The sequence below is a fragment of the Stenella coeruleoalba genome, assembly GCF_951394435.1.
Source record: "Stenella coeruleoalba genome assembly, chromosome: 6".
NCBI lineage: Eukaryota > Metazoa > Chordata > Mammalia > Artiodactyla > Delphinidae > Stenella > Stenella coeruleoalba.
The window spans coordinates 31,490,952-31,506,797 of NC_137151.1; the positions used below are offsets into that span (position 1 = coordinate 31,490,952).

Below are 15,846 nucleotides of genomic sequence, written 5' to 3' on the forward strand. Positions count from 1 at the left end.
TGGTTCTCGCTATTCCTGTTCATCTTCCGCAGAAATTGCAAACTGGGCCAAACAGGAGGTTAAAGGCGCTGTCTCTCCAAGTGGGGAGAGTGTTAATAAAGCGTCTGGAATGTTGCACCCGAGTACCAGGGGAGGAAAACTGAGACATATTTGAACACGTCTCCCGTTCACATGGTTGATCATACTTGGGTTCCACATGCATGTTTTAGCTGAAGGAAGAATACCTTAAACCTGGAGAGTTGAGACCCGTGGAATGGGTACCATGCAATATGACTTCAAAGCGTCTTCATTTGTTCACCGAACCTCTCCAATCCTATCACTGCTGCGTTTATGCCCCTGTACACATGCTTGATTCTCTTTCGGAGACATAGCAATCCATAGGTTTTAAGATACTTACAAGTCAGGTACATTCTTAGGCGTTTAATATGCGGTGTTGAGTCCATTTCGTTGAGCAAGGAGTAGCTCTTGTCTATTCCATATTTGGCTTAAGGAACTTTATCTGTGCTCATTTCAATCTCTGGTTTTATGCAGCACCCCAACTCACCTTTACCCTTAAGCAAGCATAAGTTGTTTTTCTAAATTTGAGACCCTGTTCTGTTCTGTAATTCAGTTCCTGTGTAGCCAAGTTTACATTCCGTGTATTACTGATATCTTATGATGTTTCTTTTTCTGTGTGACTTACTTCAGTTAGAATCATCATACATGAATCCACTCATTGTGCTGCTAAGGGCCTGATGACATAGATTTCATTGCTGAGTGATATTGCTTTGTAAGTAAATACAACAACTTCTTTATCCATTTTTCACTTTCTGCGATGTTGAACTTGTACTGTAAACGAGGTTCTTGTAAACAGAGCCGTTCCAAACTTTGGGGTGGCTGTGTCTTTTTGATTTTAATTTCCCTAAGCTATAGGACCATAAGTGGAAGTGCCCTAGGTTCTGTTGCTATGTTTTTTAGATGTTTCAGGAAACACCATACACTTCTCCCGAGTGTCTGTTGGCAATTTACATCCCGCCCATCAGCATAACAAGGCTCCCAGTTCTCCATGGCCTGTCCTGCCTTTCTGGATTTTACACTTTTTTCAGATGGCCCTTTTGACCGGGGGGAAGTGAGACTTCATTGTAGTGCAGATTTCCTTTGCAAGCTTGCTTGGTTGGCCAAAAAGGGCGTATGCGTTTTTTCCTGAATATATTCAGGAAAAAACGCATACGCCCTTTTTGGCCAAGTGCATCATTGTGGACGTTCTGCCTCTTTTCCTATGCTTTCAATGCAATTCCAGTCTACCTCCTGAAATCGGTTTCCTGCAATTCTGCCCTGCTTTCAAGTCCTCTTGGCAGCCTTACTTCAGTCTATTTTTGGACGATAGCTGTCATTTATAACTCTGCAGGTTTGTGAATTACAGTGCCCCTGAGCTCCTTTCTTCAACTCGCTTTCTTGTGACCTGGCCGCAACACCGCAGGATGGCTTCAGGCCCTAATCTGGTTCCGGCACGGCACGCTGAGCCTTTGGTTATTTCCTCTTCCTGGTGGGAAATGAGAGTTAAATTTGCCCGTCCAGACACCTCCAGCTAGCCTCTCATTGGTTCTCGCTATTCCTGTTCATCTTCCGCAGAAATTGCAAACTGGGCCAAACAGGAGGTTAAAGGCGCTGACTCTCCAAGTGGGGAGAGTGTTAGTAAAGCGTCTGGAATGTTGCACCCGAGTACCAGGGGAGGAAAACTGAGACATATTTGAACACGTCTCCCGTTCACATGGTTGATCATACTTGGGTTCCACATGCATGTTTTAGCTGAAGGAAGAATACCTTAAACCTGGAGAGTTGAGACCCGTGGAATGGGTACCATGCAATATGACTTCAAAGGGTCTTCATTTGCTCACCGAACCTCTCCAATCCTGTCACTGCTGCGTTTATGCCCCTGTACACATGCTTGATTCTCTTTCGGAGACATAGCAATCCATAGGTTTTAAGATACTTACTAGTCAGGTACATTCTTAGGCGTTTAATATGCGGTGTTGAGTCCATTTCGTTGAGCAAGGAGTAGCTCTTGTCTATTCCATATTTGGCTTAAGGAACTTTATCTGTGCTCATTTCAATCTCTGGTTTTATGCAGCACCCCAACTCACCTTTACCCTTAAGCAAGCATAAGTTGTTTTTCTAAATTTGTGACACAGTTCTGTTCTGTAATTCAGTTCCTGTGTAGCCAAGTTTCCATTCCGTGTATTAGTGATATCTTATGATGTTTCTTTTTCTGTGTGACTTATTTCAGTTAGAATCATCATACCTGAATCGACTCATTGTGCTGCTAAGGGCCTGATGACATAGATTTCATTGCTGAGTGATATTGCTTTGTAAGTGAATACCACAACTTCTTTATCCATTTTTCACTTTCTGCGATGTTGAACTTGTACTGTAAACGAGGTTCTTGTAAACAGAGCCGTTCCAAACTTTGGGGTGGCTGTGTCTTTTTGATTTTAATTTCCCTAAGCTATAGGACCATAAGTGGAAGTGCCCTAGGCTCCGTTGCTTTGTTTTTTAGATGTTTCAGGAAACACCATACACTTCTCCCGTGTGGTTGTTGGCAATTTACATCCCGCCCATCAGCATAACAAGGCTCCCAGTTCTCCATGGCCTGTCCTGCCTTTCTGGATTTTACACTTTTTTCAGATGGCCCTTTTGACCGGGGGGAAGTGAGACTTCATTGTAGTGCAGATTTCCTTTGCAAGCTTGCATGGTTGGCCAAAAAGGGCGTATGCGTTTTTTCCTGAATATATTCAGGAAAAAACGCATACGCTCTTTTTGGCCAAGTGCATCATTGTGGACGTTCTGCCTCTTTTCCTATGCTTTCAATGCAATTCCAGTCTACCTCCTGAAATCGGTTTCCTGCAATTCTGCCCCGCTTTCGAGTCCTCTTGGCAGCCTTACTTCAGTCTATTTTTGGACGATAGCTGTCATTTATAACTCTGCAGGTTTGTGAATTACAGTGCCCCTGAGCTCCTTTCTTCAACTCGCTTTCTTTTGAGCTGGCCGCAACACCGCAGGATGGCTTCAGGCCCTAATCTGGTTCCGGTACGGCACGCTGAGCCTTTGGTTATTTCCTCTTCCTGGTGGGAAATGAGAGTTAAATTTGCCCGTCCAGACACCTCCATCTAGCCTGTCATTGGTTCTCGCTATTCCTGTTCATCTTCCGCAGAAATTGCAAACTGGGCCAAACAGGAGGTTAAAGGCGCTGTCTCTCCAAGTGGGGAGAGTGTTAATAAAGCGTCTGGAATGTTGCACCCGAGTACCAGGGGAGGAAAACTGAGACATATTTGAACACGTCTCCCGTTCACATGGTTGATCATACTTGGGTTCCACATGCATGTTTTAGCTGAAGGAAGAATACCTTAAACCTGGAGAGTTGAGACCCGTGGAATGGGTACCATGCAATATGACTTCAAAGGGTCTTCATTTGTTCACCGAACCTCTCCAATCCTATCACTGCTGCGTTTATGCCCCTGTACACATGCTTGATTCTCTTTCGGAGACATAGCAATCCATAGGTTTTAAGATACTTACAAGTCAGGTACATTCTTAGGCGTTTAATATGCGGTGTTGAGTCCATTTTGTTGAGCAAGGAGTAGCTCTTGTCTATTCCATATTTGGCTTAAGGAACTTTATCTGTGCTCATTTCAATCTCTGGTTTTATGCAGCACCCCAACTCACCTTTACCCTTAAGCAAGCATAAGTTGTTTTTCTAAATTTGAGACCCTGTTCTGTTCTGTAATTCAGTTCCTGTGTAGCCAAGTTTACATTCCGTGTATTACTGATATCTTATGATGTTTCTTTTTCTGTGTGACTTACTTCAGTTAGAATCATCATACCTGAATCCACTCATTGTGCTGCTAAGGGCCTGATGACATAGATTTCATTGCTGAGTGATATTGCTTTGTAAGTAAATACCACAACTTCTTTATCCATTTTTCACTTTCTGCGATGTTGAACTTGTACTGTAAACGAGGTTCTTGTAAACAGAGCCGTTCCAAACTTTGGGGTGGCTGTGTCTTTTTGATTTTAATTTCCCTAAGCTATAGGACCATAAGTGGCAGTGCCCTAGGCTCTGTTGCTTTGTTTTTTAGATGTTTCAGGAAACACCATACACTTCTCCCGAGTGGTTGTTGGCAATTTACATCCCGCCCATCAGCATAACAAGGCTCCCAGTTCTCCATGGCCTGTCCTGCCTTTCTGGATTTTACACTTTTTTCAGATGGCCCTTTTGACCGGGGGGAAGTGAGACTTCATTGTAGTGCAGATTTCCTTTGCAAGCTTGCTTGGTTGGCCAAAAAGGGCGTATGCGTTTTTTCCTGAATATATTCAGGAAAAAACGCATACGCCCTTTTTGGCCAAGTGCATCATTGTGGACGTTCTGCCTCTTTTCCTATGCTTTCAATGCAATTCCAGTCTACCTCCTGAAATCGGTTTCCTGCAATTCTGCCCCACTTTCAAGTCCTCTTGGCAGCCTTACTTCAGTATATTTTTGGACGATAGCTGTCATTTATAACTCTGCAGGTTTGTGAATTACAGTGCCCCTGAGCTCCTTTCTTCAACTCGCTTTCTTGTGACCTGGCCGCAACACCGCAGGATGGCTTCAGGCCCTAATCTGGTTCCGGTATGGCACGCTGAGCCTTTGGTTATTTCCTCTTCCTGGTGGGAAATGAGAGTTAAATTTGCCCGTCCAGACACCTCCAGCTAGCCTCTCATTGGTTCTCGCTATTCCTGTTCATCTTCCGCAGAAATTGCAAACTGGGCCAAACAGGAGGTTAAAGGCGCTGACTCTCCAAGTGCGGAGAGTGTTAGTAAAGCGTCTGGAATGTTGCACCCGAGTACCAGGGGAGGAAAACTGAGACATATTTGAACACGTCTCCCGTTCACATGGTTGATCATACGTGGGTTCCACATGCATGTTTTAGCTGAAGGAAGAATACCTTAAACCTGGAGAGTTGAGACCCGTGGAATGGGTACCATGCAATATGACTTCAAAGGGTCTTCATTTGCTCACCGAACCTCTCCAATCTTATCACTGCTGCGTTTATGCCCCTGTACACATGCTTGATTCTCTTTCGGAGACATAGCAATCCATAGGTTTTAAGATACTTACTAGTCAGGTACATTCTTAGGCGTTTAATATGCGGTGTTGAGTCCATTTCGTTGAGCAAGGAGTAGCTCTTGTCTATTCCATATTTGACTTAAGGAACTTTATCTGTGCTCATTTCAATCTCTGGTTTTATGCAGCACCCCAACTCACCTTTACCCTTAAGCAAGCATAAGTTGTTTTTCTAAATTTGAGACCCTGTTCTGTTCTGTAATTCAGTTCCTGTGTAGCCAAGTTTCCATTCCGTGTATTACTGATATCTTATGATGTTTCTTTTTCTGTGTGACTTACTTCAGTTAGAATCATCATACCTGAATCCACTCATTGTGCTGCTAAGGGCCTGATGACATAGATTTCATTGCTGAGTGATATTGCTTTGTAAGTAAATACCACAACTTCTTTATCCATTTTTCACTTTCTGCGATGTTGAACTTGTACTGTAAACGAGGTTCTTGTAAACAGAGGCGTCCCAAACTTTGGGGTGGCTGTGTCTTTTTGATTTTAATTTCCCTAAGCTATAGGACCATAAGTGGAAGTGCCCTAGGCTCCGTTGCTTTGTTTTTTAGGTGTTTCAGGAAACACCATACACTTCTCCCGTGTGGTTGTTGGCAATTTACATCCCGCCCATCAGCATAACAAGGCTCCCAGTTCTCCATGGCCTGTCCTGCCTTTCTGGATTTTACACTGTTTTCAGATGGCCCTTTTGACCGGGGGGAAGTGAGACTTCATTGTAGTGCAGATTTCCTTTGCAAGCTTGCTTGGTTGGCCAAAAAGGGCGTATGCGTTTTTTCCTGAATATATTCAGGAAAAAACGCATACGCCCTTTTTGGCCAAGTGCATCATTGTGGACGTTCTGCCTCTTTTCCTATGCTTTCAATGCAATTCCAGTCTACCTCCTGAAATCGGTTTCCTGCAATTCTGCCCCGCTTTCAAGTCCTCTTGGCAGCCTTACTTCAGTATGTTTTTGGACGATAGCTGTCATTTATAACTCTGCAGGTTTGTGAATTACAGTGCCCCTGAGCTCCTTTCTTCAACTCGCTTTCTTTTGAGCTGGCCGCAACACCGCAGGATGGCTTCAGGCCCTAATCTGGTTCCGGTATGGCACGCTGAGCCTTTGGTTATTTCCTCTTCCTGGTGGGAAATGAGAGTTAAATTTGCCCGTCCAGACACCTCCAGCTAGCCTCTCATTGGTTCTCGCTATTCCTGTTCATCTTCCGCAGAAATTGCAAACTGGGCCAAACAGGAGGTTAAAGGCGCTGACTCTCCAAGTCCGGAGAGTGTTAGTAAAGCGTCTGGAATGTTGCACCCGAGTACCAGGGGAGGAAAACTGAGACATATTTGAACACGTCTCCCGTTCACATGGTTGATCATACTTGGGTTCCACATGCATGTTTTAGCTGAAGGAAGAATACCTTAAACCTGGAGAGTTGAGACCCGTGGAATGGGTACCATGCAATATGACTTCAAAGGGTCTTCATTTGCTCACCGAACCTCTCCAATCCTATCACTGCTGCGTTTATGCCCCTGTACACATGCTTGATTCTCTTTCGGAGACATAGCAATCCATAGGTTTTAAGATACTTACTAGTCAGGCACATTCTTAGGCGTTTAATATGCGGTGTTGAGTCCATTTCGTTGAGCAAGGAGTAGCTCTTGTCTATTCCATATTTGACTTAAGGAACTTTATCTGTGCTCATTTCAATCTCTGGTTTTATGCAGCACCCCAACTCACCTTTACCCTTAAGCAAGCATAGTTGGTTTTCTAAATTTGAGACCCTGTTTTGTTCTGTAATTCAGTTCCTGTGTAGCCAAGTTTACATTCCGTGTATTAGTGATATCTTATGATGTTTCTTTTTCTGTGTGACTTACTTCAGTTAGAATCATCATACCTGAATCCACTCATTGTGCTGCTAAGGGCCTTGTTACACAGATTTCATTGCTGAGTGATATTGCTTTGTAAGTAAATACCACAACTTCTTTATCCATTTTTCACTTTCTGTGATGTTGAACTTGTACTGTAAACGAGGTTCTTGTAAACAGAGCCGTTCCAAACTTTGGGGTGGCTGTGTCTTTTTGATTTTAATTTCCCTAAGCTATAGGACCATAAGTGGAAGTGCCCTTGGCTCTGTTGCTTTGTTTTTTAGATGTTTCAGGAAACACCATACACTTCTCCCGAGTGTCTGTTGGCAATTTACATCCCGCCCATCAGCATAACAAGGCTCCCAGTTCTCCATGGCCTGTCCTTCCTTTCTGGATTTTACACTTTTTTCAGATGGCCCTTTTGACCAGGGGGAAGTGAGACTTCATTGTAGTGCAGATTTCCTTTGCAAGCTTGCTTGGTTGGCCAAAAAGGGCGTATGCGTTTTTTCCTGAATATATTCAGGAAAAAACGCATACGCCCTTTTTGGCCAAGTGCATCATTGTGGACGTTCTGCCTCTTTTCCTATGCTTTCAATGCAATTCCAGTCTACCTCCTGAAATCGGTTTCCTGCTATTCTGCCCCGCTTTCAAGTCCTCTTGGCAGCCTTACTTCAGTCTATTTTTAGACGATAGCTGTCATTTATAACTCTGCAGATTTGTGAATTACAGTGCGCCTGAGCTCCTTTCTTCAACTCGCTTTCTTGTGACCTGGCCGCAACACCGCAGGATGGCTTCAGGCCCTAATCTGGTTCCGGCCCGGCATGCTGAGCCTTTGGTTAATTCCTCTTCCTGGTGGGAAATGAGAGTTAAATTTGCCCGTCCAGACACCTCCAGCTAGTCTCTCATTGGTTCTCGCTATTCCTGTTCATCTTCCGCAGAAATTGCAAACTGGGCCAAACAGGAGGTTAAAGGGACTGACTGTCCAAGTGGGGAGAGTGTTAGTAAAGCGTCTGGAATGTTGCACCCGAGTACCAGGGGAGGAAAACTGAGACATATTTGAACACGTCTCCCGTTCACATGGTTGATCATACTCTAGGTTCCACATGCATGTTTTAGCTGAAGGAAGAATACCTTAAACCTGGAGAGTTAAGACCCGTGTAATGGGTACCATGCAATATGACTTCAAAGGGTCTTCATTTGCTCACCGAACCTCTCCAATCCTATCACTGCTGCGTTTATGCCCCTGTACACATGCTTGATTCTCTTTCGGAGACATAGCAATCCATAGGTTTTAAGATACTTACTAGTCAGGTACATTCTTAGGCGTTTAATATGCGGTGTTGAGTCCATTTCGTTGAGCAAGGAGTAGCTCTTGTCTATTCCATATTTGGCTTAAGGAACTTTATCTGTGCTCATTTCAATCTCTGGTTTTATGCAGCACCCCAACTCACCTTTACCCTTAAGCAAGCATAAGTTGTTTTTCTAAATTTGTGACCCAGTTCTGTTCTGTAATTCAGTTCCTGTGTAGCCAAGTTTCCATTCCGTGTATTAGTGATATCTTATGATGTTTCTTTTTCTGTGTGACTTATTTCAGTTAGAATCATCATACCTGAATCGACTCATTGTGCTGCTAAGGGCCTGATGACATAGATTTCATTGCTGAGTGATATTGCTTTGTAAGTGAATACCACAACTTCTTTATCCATTTTTCACTTTCTGCGATGTTGAACTTGTACTGTAAACGAGGTTCTTGTAAACAGAGCCGTTCCAAACTTTGGGGTGGCTGTGTCTTTTTGATTTTAATTTCCCTAAGCTATAGGACCATAAGTGGAAGTGCCCTAGGCTCCGTTGCTTTGTTTTTTAGATGTTTCAGGAAACACCATACACTTCTCCCGTGTGGTTGTTGGCAATTTACATCCCGCCCATCAGCATAACAAGGCTCACAGTTCTCCATGGCCTGTCCTGCCTTTCTGGATTTTACACTTTTTTCAGATGGCCCTTTTGACCGGGGGGAAGTGAGACTTCATTGTAGTGCAGATTTCCTTTGCAAGCTTGCATGGTTGGCCAAAAAGGGCGTATGCGTTTTTTCCTGAATATATTCAGGAAAAAACGCATACGCTCTTTTTGGCCAAGTGCATCATTGTGGACGTTCTGCCTCTTTTCCTATGCTTTCAATGCAATTCCAGTCTACCTCCTGAAATCGGTTTCCTGCAATTCTGCCCCGCTTTCGAGTCCTCTTGGCAGCCTTACTTCAGTCTATTTTTGGACGATAGCTGTCATTTATAACTCTGCAGGTTTGTGAATTACAGTGCCCCTGAGCTCCTTTCTTCAACTCGCTTTCTTTTGAGCTGGCCGCAACACCGCAGGATGGCTTCAGGCCCTAATCTGGTTCCGGTACGGCACGCTGAGCCTTTGGTTATTTCCTCTTCCTGGTGGGAAATGAGAGTTAAATTTGCCCGTCCAGACACCTCCATCTAGCCTGTCATTGGTTCTCGCTATTCCTGTTCATCTTCCGCAGAAATTGCAAACTGGGCCAAACAGGAGGTTAAAGGCGCTGTCTCTCCAAGTGGGGAGAGTGTTAATAAAGCGTCTGGAATGTTGCACCCGAGTACCAGGGGAGGAAAACTGAGACATATTTGAACACGTCTCCCGTTCACATGGTTGATCATACTTGGGTTCCACATGCATGTTTTAGCTGAAGGAAGAATACCTTAAACCTGGAGAGTTGAGACCCGTGGAATGGGTACCATGCAATATGACTTCAAAGGGTCTTCATTTGTTCACCGAACCTCTCCAATCCTATCACTGCTGCGTTTATGCCCCTGTACACATGCTTGATTCTCTTTCGGAGACATAGCAATCCATAGGTTTTAAGATACTTACAAGTCAGGTACATTCTTAGGCGTTTAATATGCGGTGTTGAGTCCATTTCGTTGAGCAAGGAGTAGCTCTTGTCTATTCCATATTTGGCTTAAGGAACTTTATCTGTGCTCATTTCAATCTCTGGTTTTATGCAGCACCCCAACTCACCTTTACCCTTAAGCAAGCATAAGTTGTTTTTCTAAATTTGAGACCCTGTTCTGTTCTGTAATTCAGTTCCTGTGTAGCCAAGTTTACATTCCGTGTATTACTGATATCTTATGATGTTTCTTTTTCTGTGTGACTTACTTCAGTTAGAATCATCATACCTGAATCCACTCATTGTGCTGCTAAGGGCCTGATGACATAGATTTCATTGCTGAGTGATATTGCTTTGTAAGTAAATACCACAACTTCTTTATCCATTTTTCACTTTCTGCGATGTTGAACTTGTACTGTAAACGAGGTTCTTGTAAACAGAGCCGTTCCAAACTTTGGGGTGGCTGTGTCTTTTTGATTTTAATTTCCCTAAGCTATAGGACCATAAGTGGAAGTGCCCTAGGTTCTGTTGCTATGTTTTTTAGATGTTTCAGGAAACACCATACACTTCTCCCGAGTGTCTGTTGGCAATTTACATCCCGCCCATCAGCATAACAAGGCTCCCAGTTCTCCATGGCCTGTCCTGCCTTTCTGGATTTTACACTTTTTTCAGATGGCCCTTTTGACCGGGGGGAAGTGAGACTTCATTGTAGTGCAGATTTCCTTTGCAAGCTTGCTTGGTTGGCCAAAAAGGGCGTATGCGTTTTTTCCTGAATATATTCAGGAAAAAACGCATACGCCCTTTTTGGCCAAGTGCATCATTGTGGACGTTCTGCCTCTTTTCCTATGCTTTCAATGCAATTCCAGTCTACCTCCTGAAATCGGTTTCCTGCAATTCTGCCCTGCTTTCAAGTCCTCTTGGCAGCCTTACTTCAGTCTATTTTTGGACGATAGCTGTCATTTATAACTCTGCAGGTTTGTGAATTACAGTGCCCCTGAGCTCCTTTCTTCAACTCGCTTTCTTTTGAGCTGGCCGCAACACCGCAGGATGGCTTCAGGCCCTAATCTGGTTCCGGTACGGCACGCTGAGCCTTTGGTTATTTCCTCTTCCTGGTGGGAAATGAGAGTTAAATTTGCCCGTCCAGACACCTCCAGCTAGCCTCTCATTGGTTCTCACTATTCCTGTTCATCTTCCGCAGAAATTGCAAACTGGGCCAAACAGGAGTTTAAAGGCGCTGACTCTCCAAGTGGGGAGAGTGTTAGTAAAGCGTCTGGAATGTTGCACCCGAGTACCAGGGGAGGAAAACTGAGACATATTTGAACACGTCTCCCATTCACATGGTTGATCATACTTGGGTTCCACATGCATGTTTTAGCTGAAGGAAGAATACCTTAAACCTGGAGAGTTGAGACCCGTGGAATGGGTACCATGCAATATGACTTCAAAGGGTCTTCATTTGCTCACCGAACCTCTCCAATCCTATCACTGCTGCGTTTATGCCCCTGTACACATGCTTGATTCTCTTTTGGAGAAATAGCAATCCATAGGTTTTACGATACTTACTAGTCAGGTACATTCTTAGGCGTTTAATATGCGGTGTTGAGTCCATTTCGTTGAGCAAGGAGTAGCTCTTGTCTATTCCATATTTGACTTAAGGAACTTTATCTGTGCTCATTTCAATCTCTGGTTTTATGCAGCACCCCAACTCACCTTTACCCTTAAGCAAGCATAAGTTGGTTTTCTAAATTTGAGACCCTGTTCTGTTCTGTAATTCAGTTCCTGTATAGCCAAGTTTACATTCCGTGTATTACTGATATCTTATGATGTTTCTTTTTCTGTGTGACTTATTTCAGTTAGAATCATCATACCTGAATCCACTCATTGTGATGCTAAGGGCCTGATGACATAGATTTCATTGCTGAGTGATATTGCTTTGTAAGTAAATACCACAACTTCTTTATCCATTTTTCACTTTCTGCGATGTTGAACTTGTACTGTAAACGAGGTTCTTGTAAACAGAGGCGTCCCAAACTTTGAGGTGGCTGTGTCTTTTTGATTTTAATTTCCCTAAGCTATAGGACCATAAGTGGCAGTGCCCTAGGCTCTGTTGCTTTGTTTTTTAGATGTTTCAGGAAACACCATACACTTCTCCCAAGTGTCTGTTGGCAATTTACATCCCGCCCATCAGCATAACAAGGCTCCCAGTTCTCCATGGCCTGTCCTGCCTTTCTGGATTTTACACTTTTTTCAGATGGCCCTTTTGACCGGGGGGAAGTGAGACTTCATTGTAGTGCAGATTTCCTTTGCAAGCTTGCTTGGTTGGCCAAAAAGGGCGTATGCGTTTTTTCCTGAATATATTCAGGAAAAAACGCATACGCCCTTTTTGGCCAAGTGCATCATTGTGGACGTTCTGCCTCTTTTCCTATGCTTTCAATGCAATTCCAGTCTACCTCCTGAAATCGGTTTCCTGCAATTCTGCCCCACTTTCAAGTCCTCTTGGCAGCCTTACTTCAGTATATTTTTGGACGATAGCTGTCATTTATAACTCTGCAGGTTTGTGAATTACAGTGCCCCTGAGCTCCTTTCTTCAACTCGCTTTCTTGTGACCTGGCCGCAACACCGCAGGATGGCTTCAGGCCCTAATCTGGTTCCGGCACGGCACGCTGAGCCTTTGGTTATTTCCTCTTCCTGGTGGGAAATGAGAGTTAAATTTGCCCGTCCAGACACCTCCAGCTAGCCTCTCATTGGTTCTCGCTATTCCTGTTCATCTTCCGCAGAAATTGCAAACTGGGCCAAACAGGAGGTTAAAGGCGCTGACTCTCCAAGTGGGGAGAGTGTTAGTAAAGCGTCTGGAATGTTGCACCCGAGTACCAGGGGAGGAAAACTGAGACATATTTGAACACGTCTCCCGTTCACATGGTTGATCATACTTGGGTTCCACATGCATGTTTTAGCTGAAGGAAGAATACCTTAAACCTGGAGAGTTGAGACCCGTGGAATGGGTACCATGCAATATGACTTCAAAGGGTCTTCATTTGCTCACCGAACCTCTCCAATCCTGTCACTGCTGCGTTTATGCCCCTGTACACATGCTTGATTCTCTTTCGGAGACATAGCAATCCATAGGTTTTAAGATACTTACTAGTCAGGTACATTCTTAGGCGTTTAATATGCGGTGTTGAGTCCATTTCGTTGAGCAAGGAGTAGCTCTTGTCTATTCCATATTTGGCTTAAGGAACTTTATCTGTGCTCATTTCAATCTCTGGTTTTATGCAGCACCCCAACTCACCTTTACCCTTAAGCAAGCATAAGTTGTTTTTCTAAATTTGTGACACAGTTCTGTTCTGTAATTCAGTTCCTGTGTAGCCAAGTTTCCATTCCGTGTATTAGTGATATCTTATGATGTTTCTTTTTCTGTGTGACTTATTTCAGTTAGAATCATCATACCTGAATCGACTCATTGTGCTGCTAAGGGCCTGATGACATAGATTTCATTGCTGAGTGATATTGCTTTGTAAGTGAATACCACAACTTCTTTATCCATTTTTCACTTTCTGCGATGTTGAACTTGTACTGTAAACGAGGTTCTTGTAAACAGAGCCGTTCCAAACTTTGGGGTGGCTGTGTCTTTTTGATTTTAATTTCCCTAAGCTATAGGACCATAAGTGGAAGTGCCCTAGGCTCCGTTGCTTTGTTTTTTAGATGTTTCAGGAAACACCATACACTTCTCCCGTGTGGTTGTTGGCAATTTACATCCCGCCCATCAGCATAACAAGGCTCCCAGTTCTCCATGGCCTGTCCTGCCTTTCTGGATTTTACACTTTTTTCAGATGGCCCTTTTGACCGGGGGGAAGTGAGACTTCATTGTAGTGCAGATTTCCTTTGCAAGCTTGCATGGTTGGCCAAAAAGGGCGTATGCGTTTTTTCCTGAATATATTCAGGAAAAAACGCATACGCTCTTTTTGGCCAAGTGCATCATTGTGGACGTTCTGCCTCTTTTCCTATGCTTTCAATGCAATTCCAGTCTACCTCCTGAAATCGGTTTCCTGCAATTCTGCCCCGCTTTCGAGTCCTCTTGGCAGCCTTACTTCAGTCTATTTTTGGACGATAGCTGTCATTTATAACTCTGCAGGTTTGTGAATTACAGTGCCCCTGAGCTCCTTTCTTCAACTCGCTTTCTTTTGAGCTGGCCGCAACACCGCAGGATGGCTTCAGGCCCTAATCTGGTTCCGGTACGGCATGCTGAGCCTTTGGTTATTTCCTCTTCCTGGTGGGAAATGAGAGTTAAATTTGCCCGTCCAGACACCTCCATCTAGCCTGTCATTGGTTCTCGCTATTCCTGTTCATCTTCCGCAGAAATTGCAAACTGGGCCAAACAGGAGGTTAAAGGCGCTGTCTCTCCAAGTGGGGAGAGTGTTAATAAAGCGTCTGGAATGTTGCACCCGAGTACCAGGGGAGGAAAACTGAGACATATTTGAACACGTCTCCCGTTCACATGGTTGATCATACTTGGGTTCCACATGCATGTTTTAGCTGAAGGAAGAATACCTTAAACCTGGAGAGTTGAGACCCGTGGAATGGGTACCATGCAATATGACTTCAAAGGGTCTTCATTTGTTCACCGAACCTCTCCAATCCTATCACTGCTGCGTTTATGCCCCTGTACACATGCTTGATTCTCTTTCGGAGACATAGCAATCCATAGGTTTTAAGATACTTACAAGTCAGGTACATTCTTAGGCGTTTAATATGCGGTGTTGAGTCCATTTTGTTGAGCAAGGAGTAGCTCTTGTCTATTCCATATTTGGCTTAAGGAACTTTATCTGTGCTCATTTCAATCTCTGGTTTTATGCAGCACCCCAACTCACCTTTACCCTTAAGCAAGCATAAGTTGTTTTTCTAAATTTGAGACCCTGTTCTGTTCTGTAATTCAGTTCCTGTGTAGCCAAGTTTACATTCCGTGTATTACTGATATCTTATGATGTTTCTTTTTCTGTGTGACTTACTTCAGTTAGAATCATCATACCTGAATCCACTCATTGTGCTGCTAAGGGCCTGATGACATAGATTTCATTGCTGAGTGATATTGCTTTGTAAGTAAATACCACAACTTCTTTATCCATTTTTCACTTTCTGCGATGTTGAACTTGTACTGTAAACGAGGTTCTTGTAAACAGAGCCGTTCCAAACTTTGGGGTGGCTGTGTCTTTTTGATTTTAATTTCCCTAAGCTATAGGACCATAAGTGGAAGTGCCCTAGGTTCTGTTGCTATGTTTTTTAGATGTTTCAGGAAACACCATACACTTCTCCCGAGTGTCTGTTGGCAATTTACATCCCGCCCATCAGCATAACAAGGCTCCCAGTTCTCCATGGCCTGTCCTGCCTTTCTGGATTTTACACTTTTTTCAGATGGCCCTTTTGACCGGGGGGAAGTGAGACTTCATTGTAGTGCAGATTTCCTTTGCAAGCTTGCTTGGTTGGCCAAAAAGGGCGTATGCGTTTTTTCCTGAATATATTCAGGAAAAAACGCATACGCCCTTTTTGGCCAAGTGCATCATTGTGGACGTTCTGCCTCTTTTCCTATGCTTTCAATGCAATTCCAGTCTACCTCCTGAAATCGGTTTCCTGCAATTCTGCCCTGCTTTCAAGTCCTCTTGGCAGCCTTACTTCAGTCTATTTTTGGACGATAGCTGTCATTTATAACTCTGCAGGTTTGTGAATTACAGTGCCCCTGAGCTCCTTTCTTCAACTCGCTTTCTTTTGAGCTGGCCGCAACACCGCAGGATGGCTTCAGGCCCTAATCTGGTTCCGGTACGGCACGCTGAGCCTTTGGTTATTTCCTCTTCCTGGTGGGAAATGAGAGTTAAATTTGCCCGTCCAGACACCTCCAGCTAGCCTCTCATTGGTTCTCACTATTCCTGTTCATCTTCCGCAGAAATTGCAAACTGGGCCAAACAGG

The 15,846-nt window shown here is 43.9% G+C and overlaps 1 long non-coding RNA gene across 10 annotated transcripts in view; it reads left to right on the plus strand.

The window, feature by feature from the left end:
- Nucleotides 1-15,846, plus strand: part of LOC307188209 — a 1,799,555-nt gene that overhangs the window by 1,420,918 nt on the left and 362,791 nt on the right. The window contains exon 5 of one of the 10 annotated variants that reach the window (XR_013828840.1): nucleotides 688-731. The exons of the other annotated variants lie outside the window; for them this stretch is intronic. This is a non-coding gene — a long non-coding RNA (uncharacterized lncRNA). Of the gene's footprint in view, nucleotides 1-687; nucleotides 732-15,846 lie in introns of those variants that run through there. 10 annotated transcript variants of the gene reach the window in all.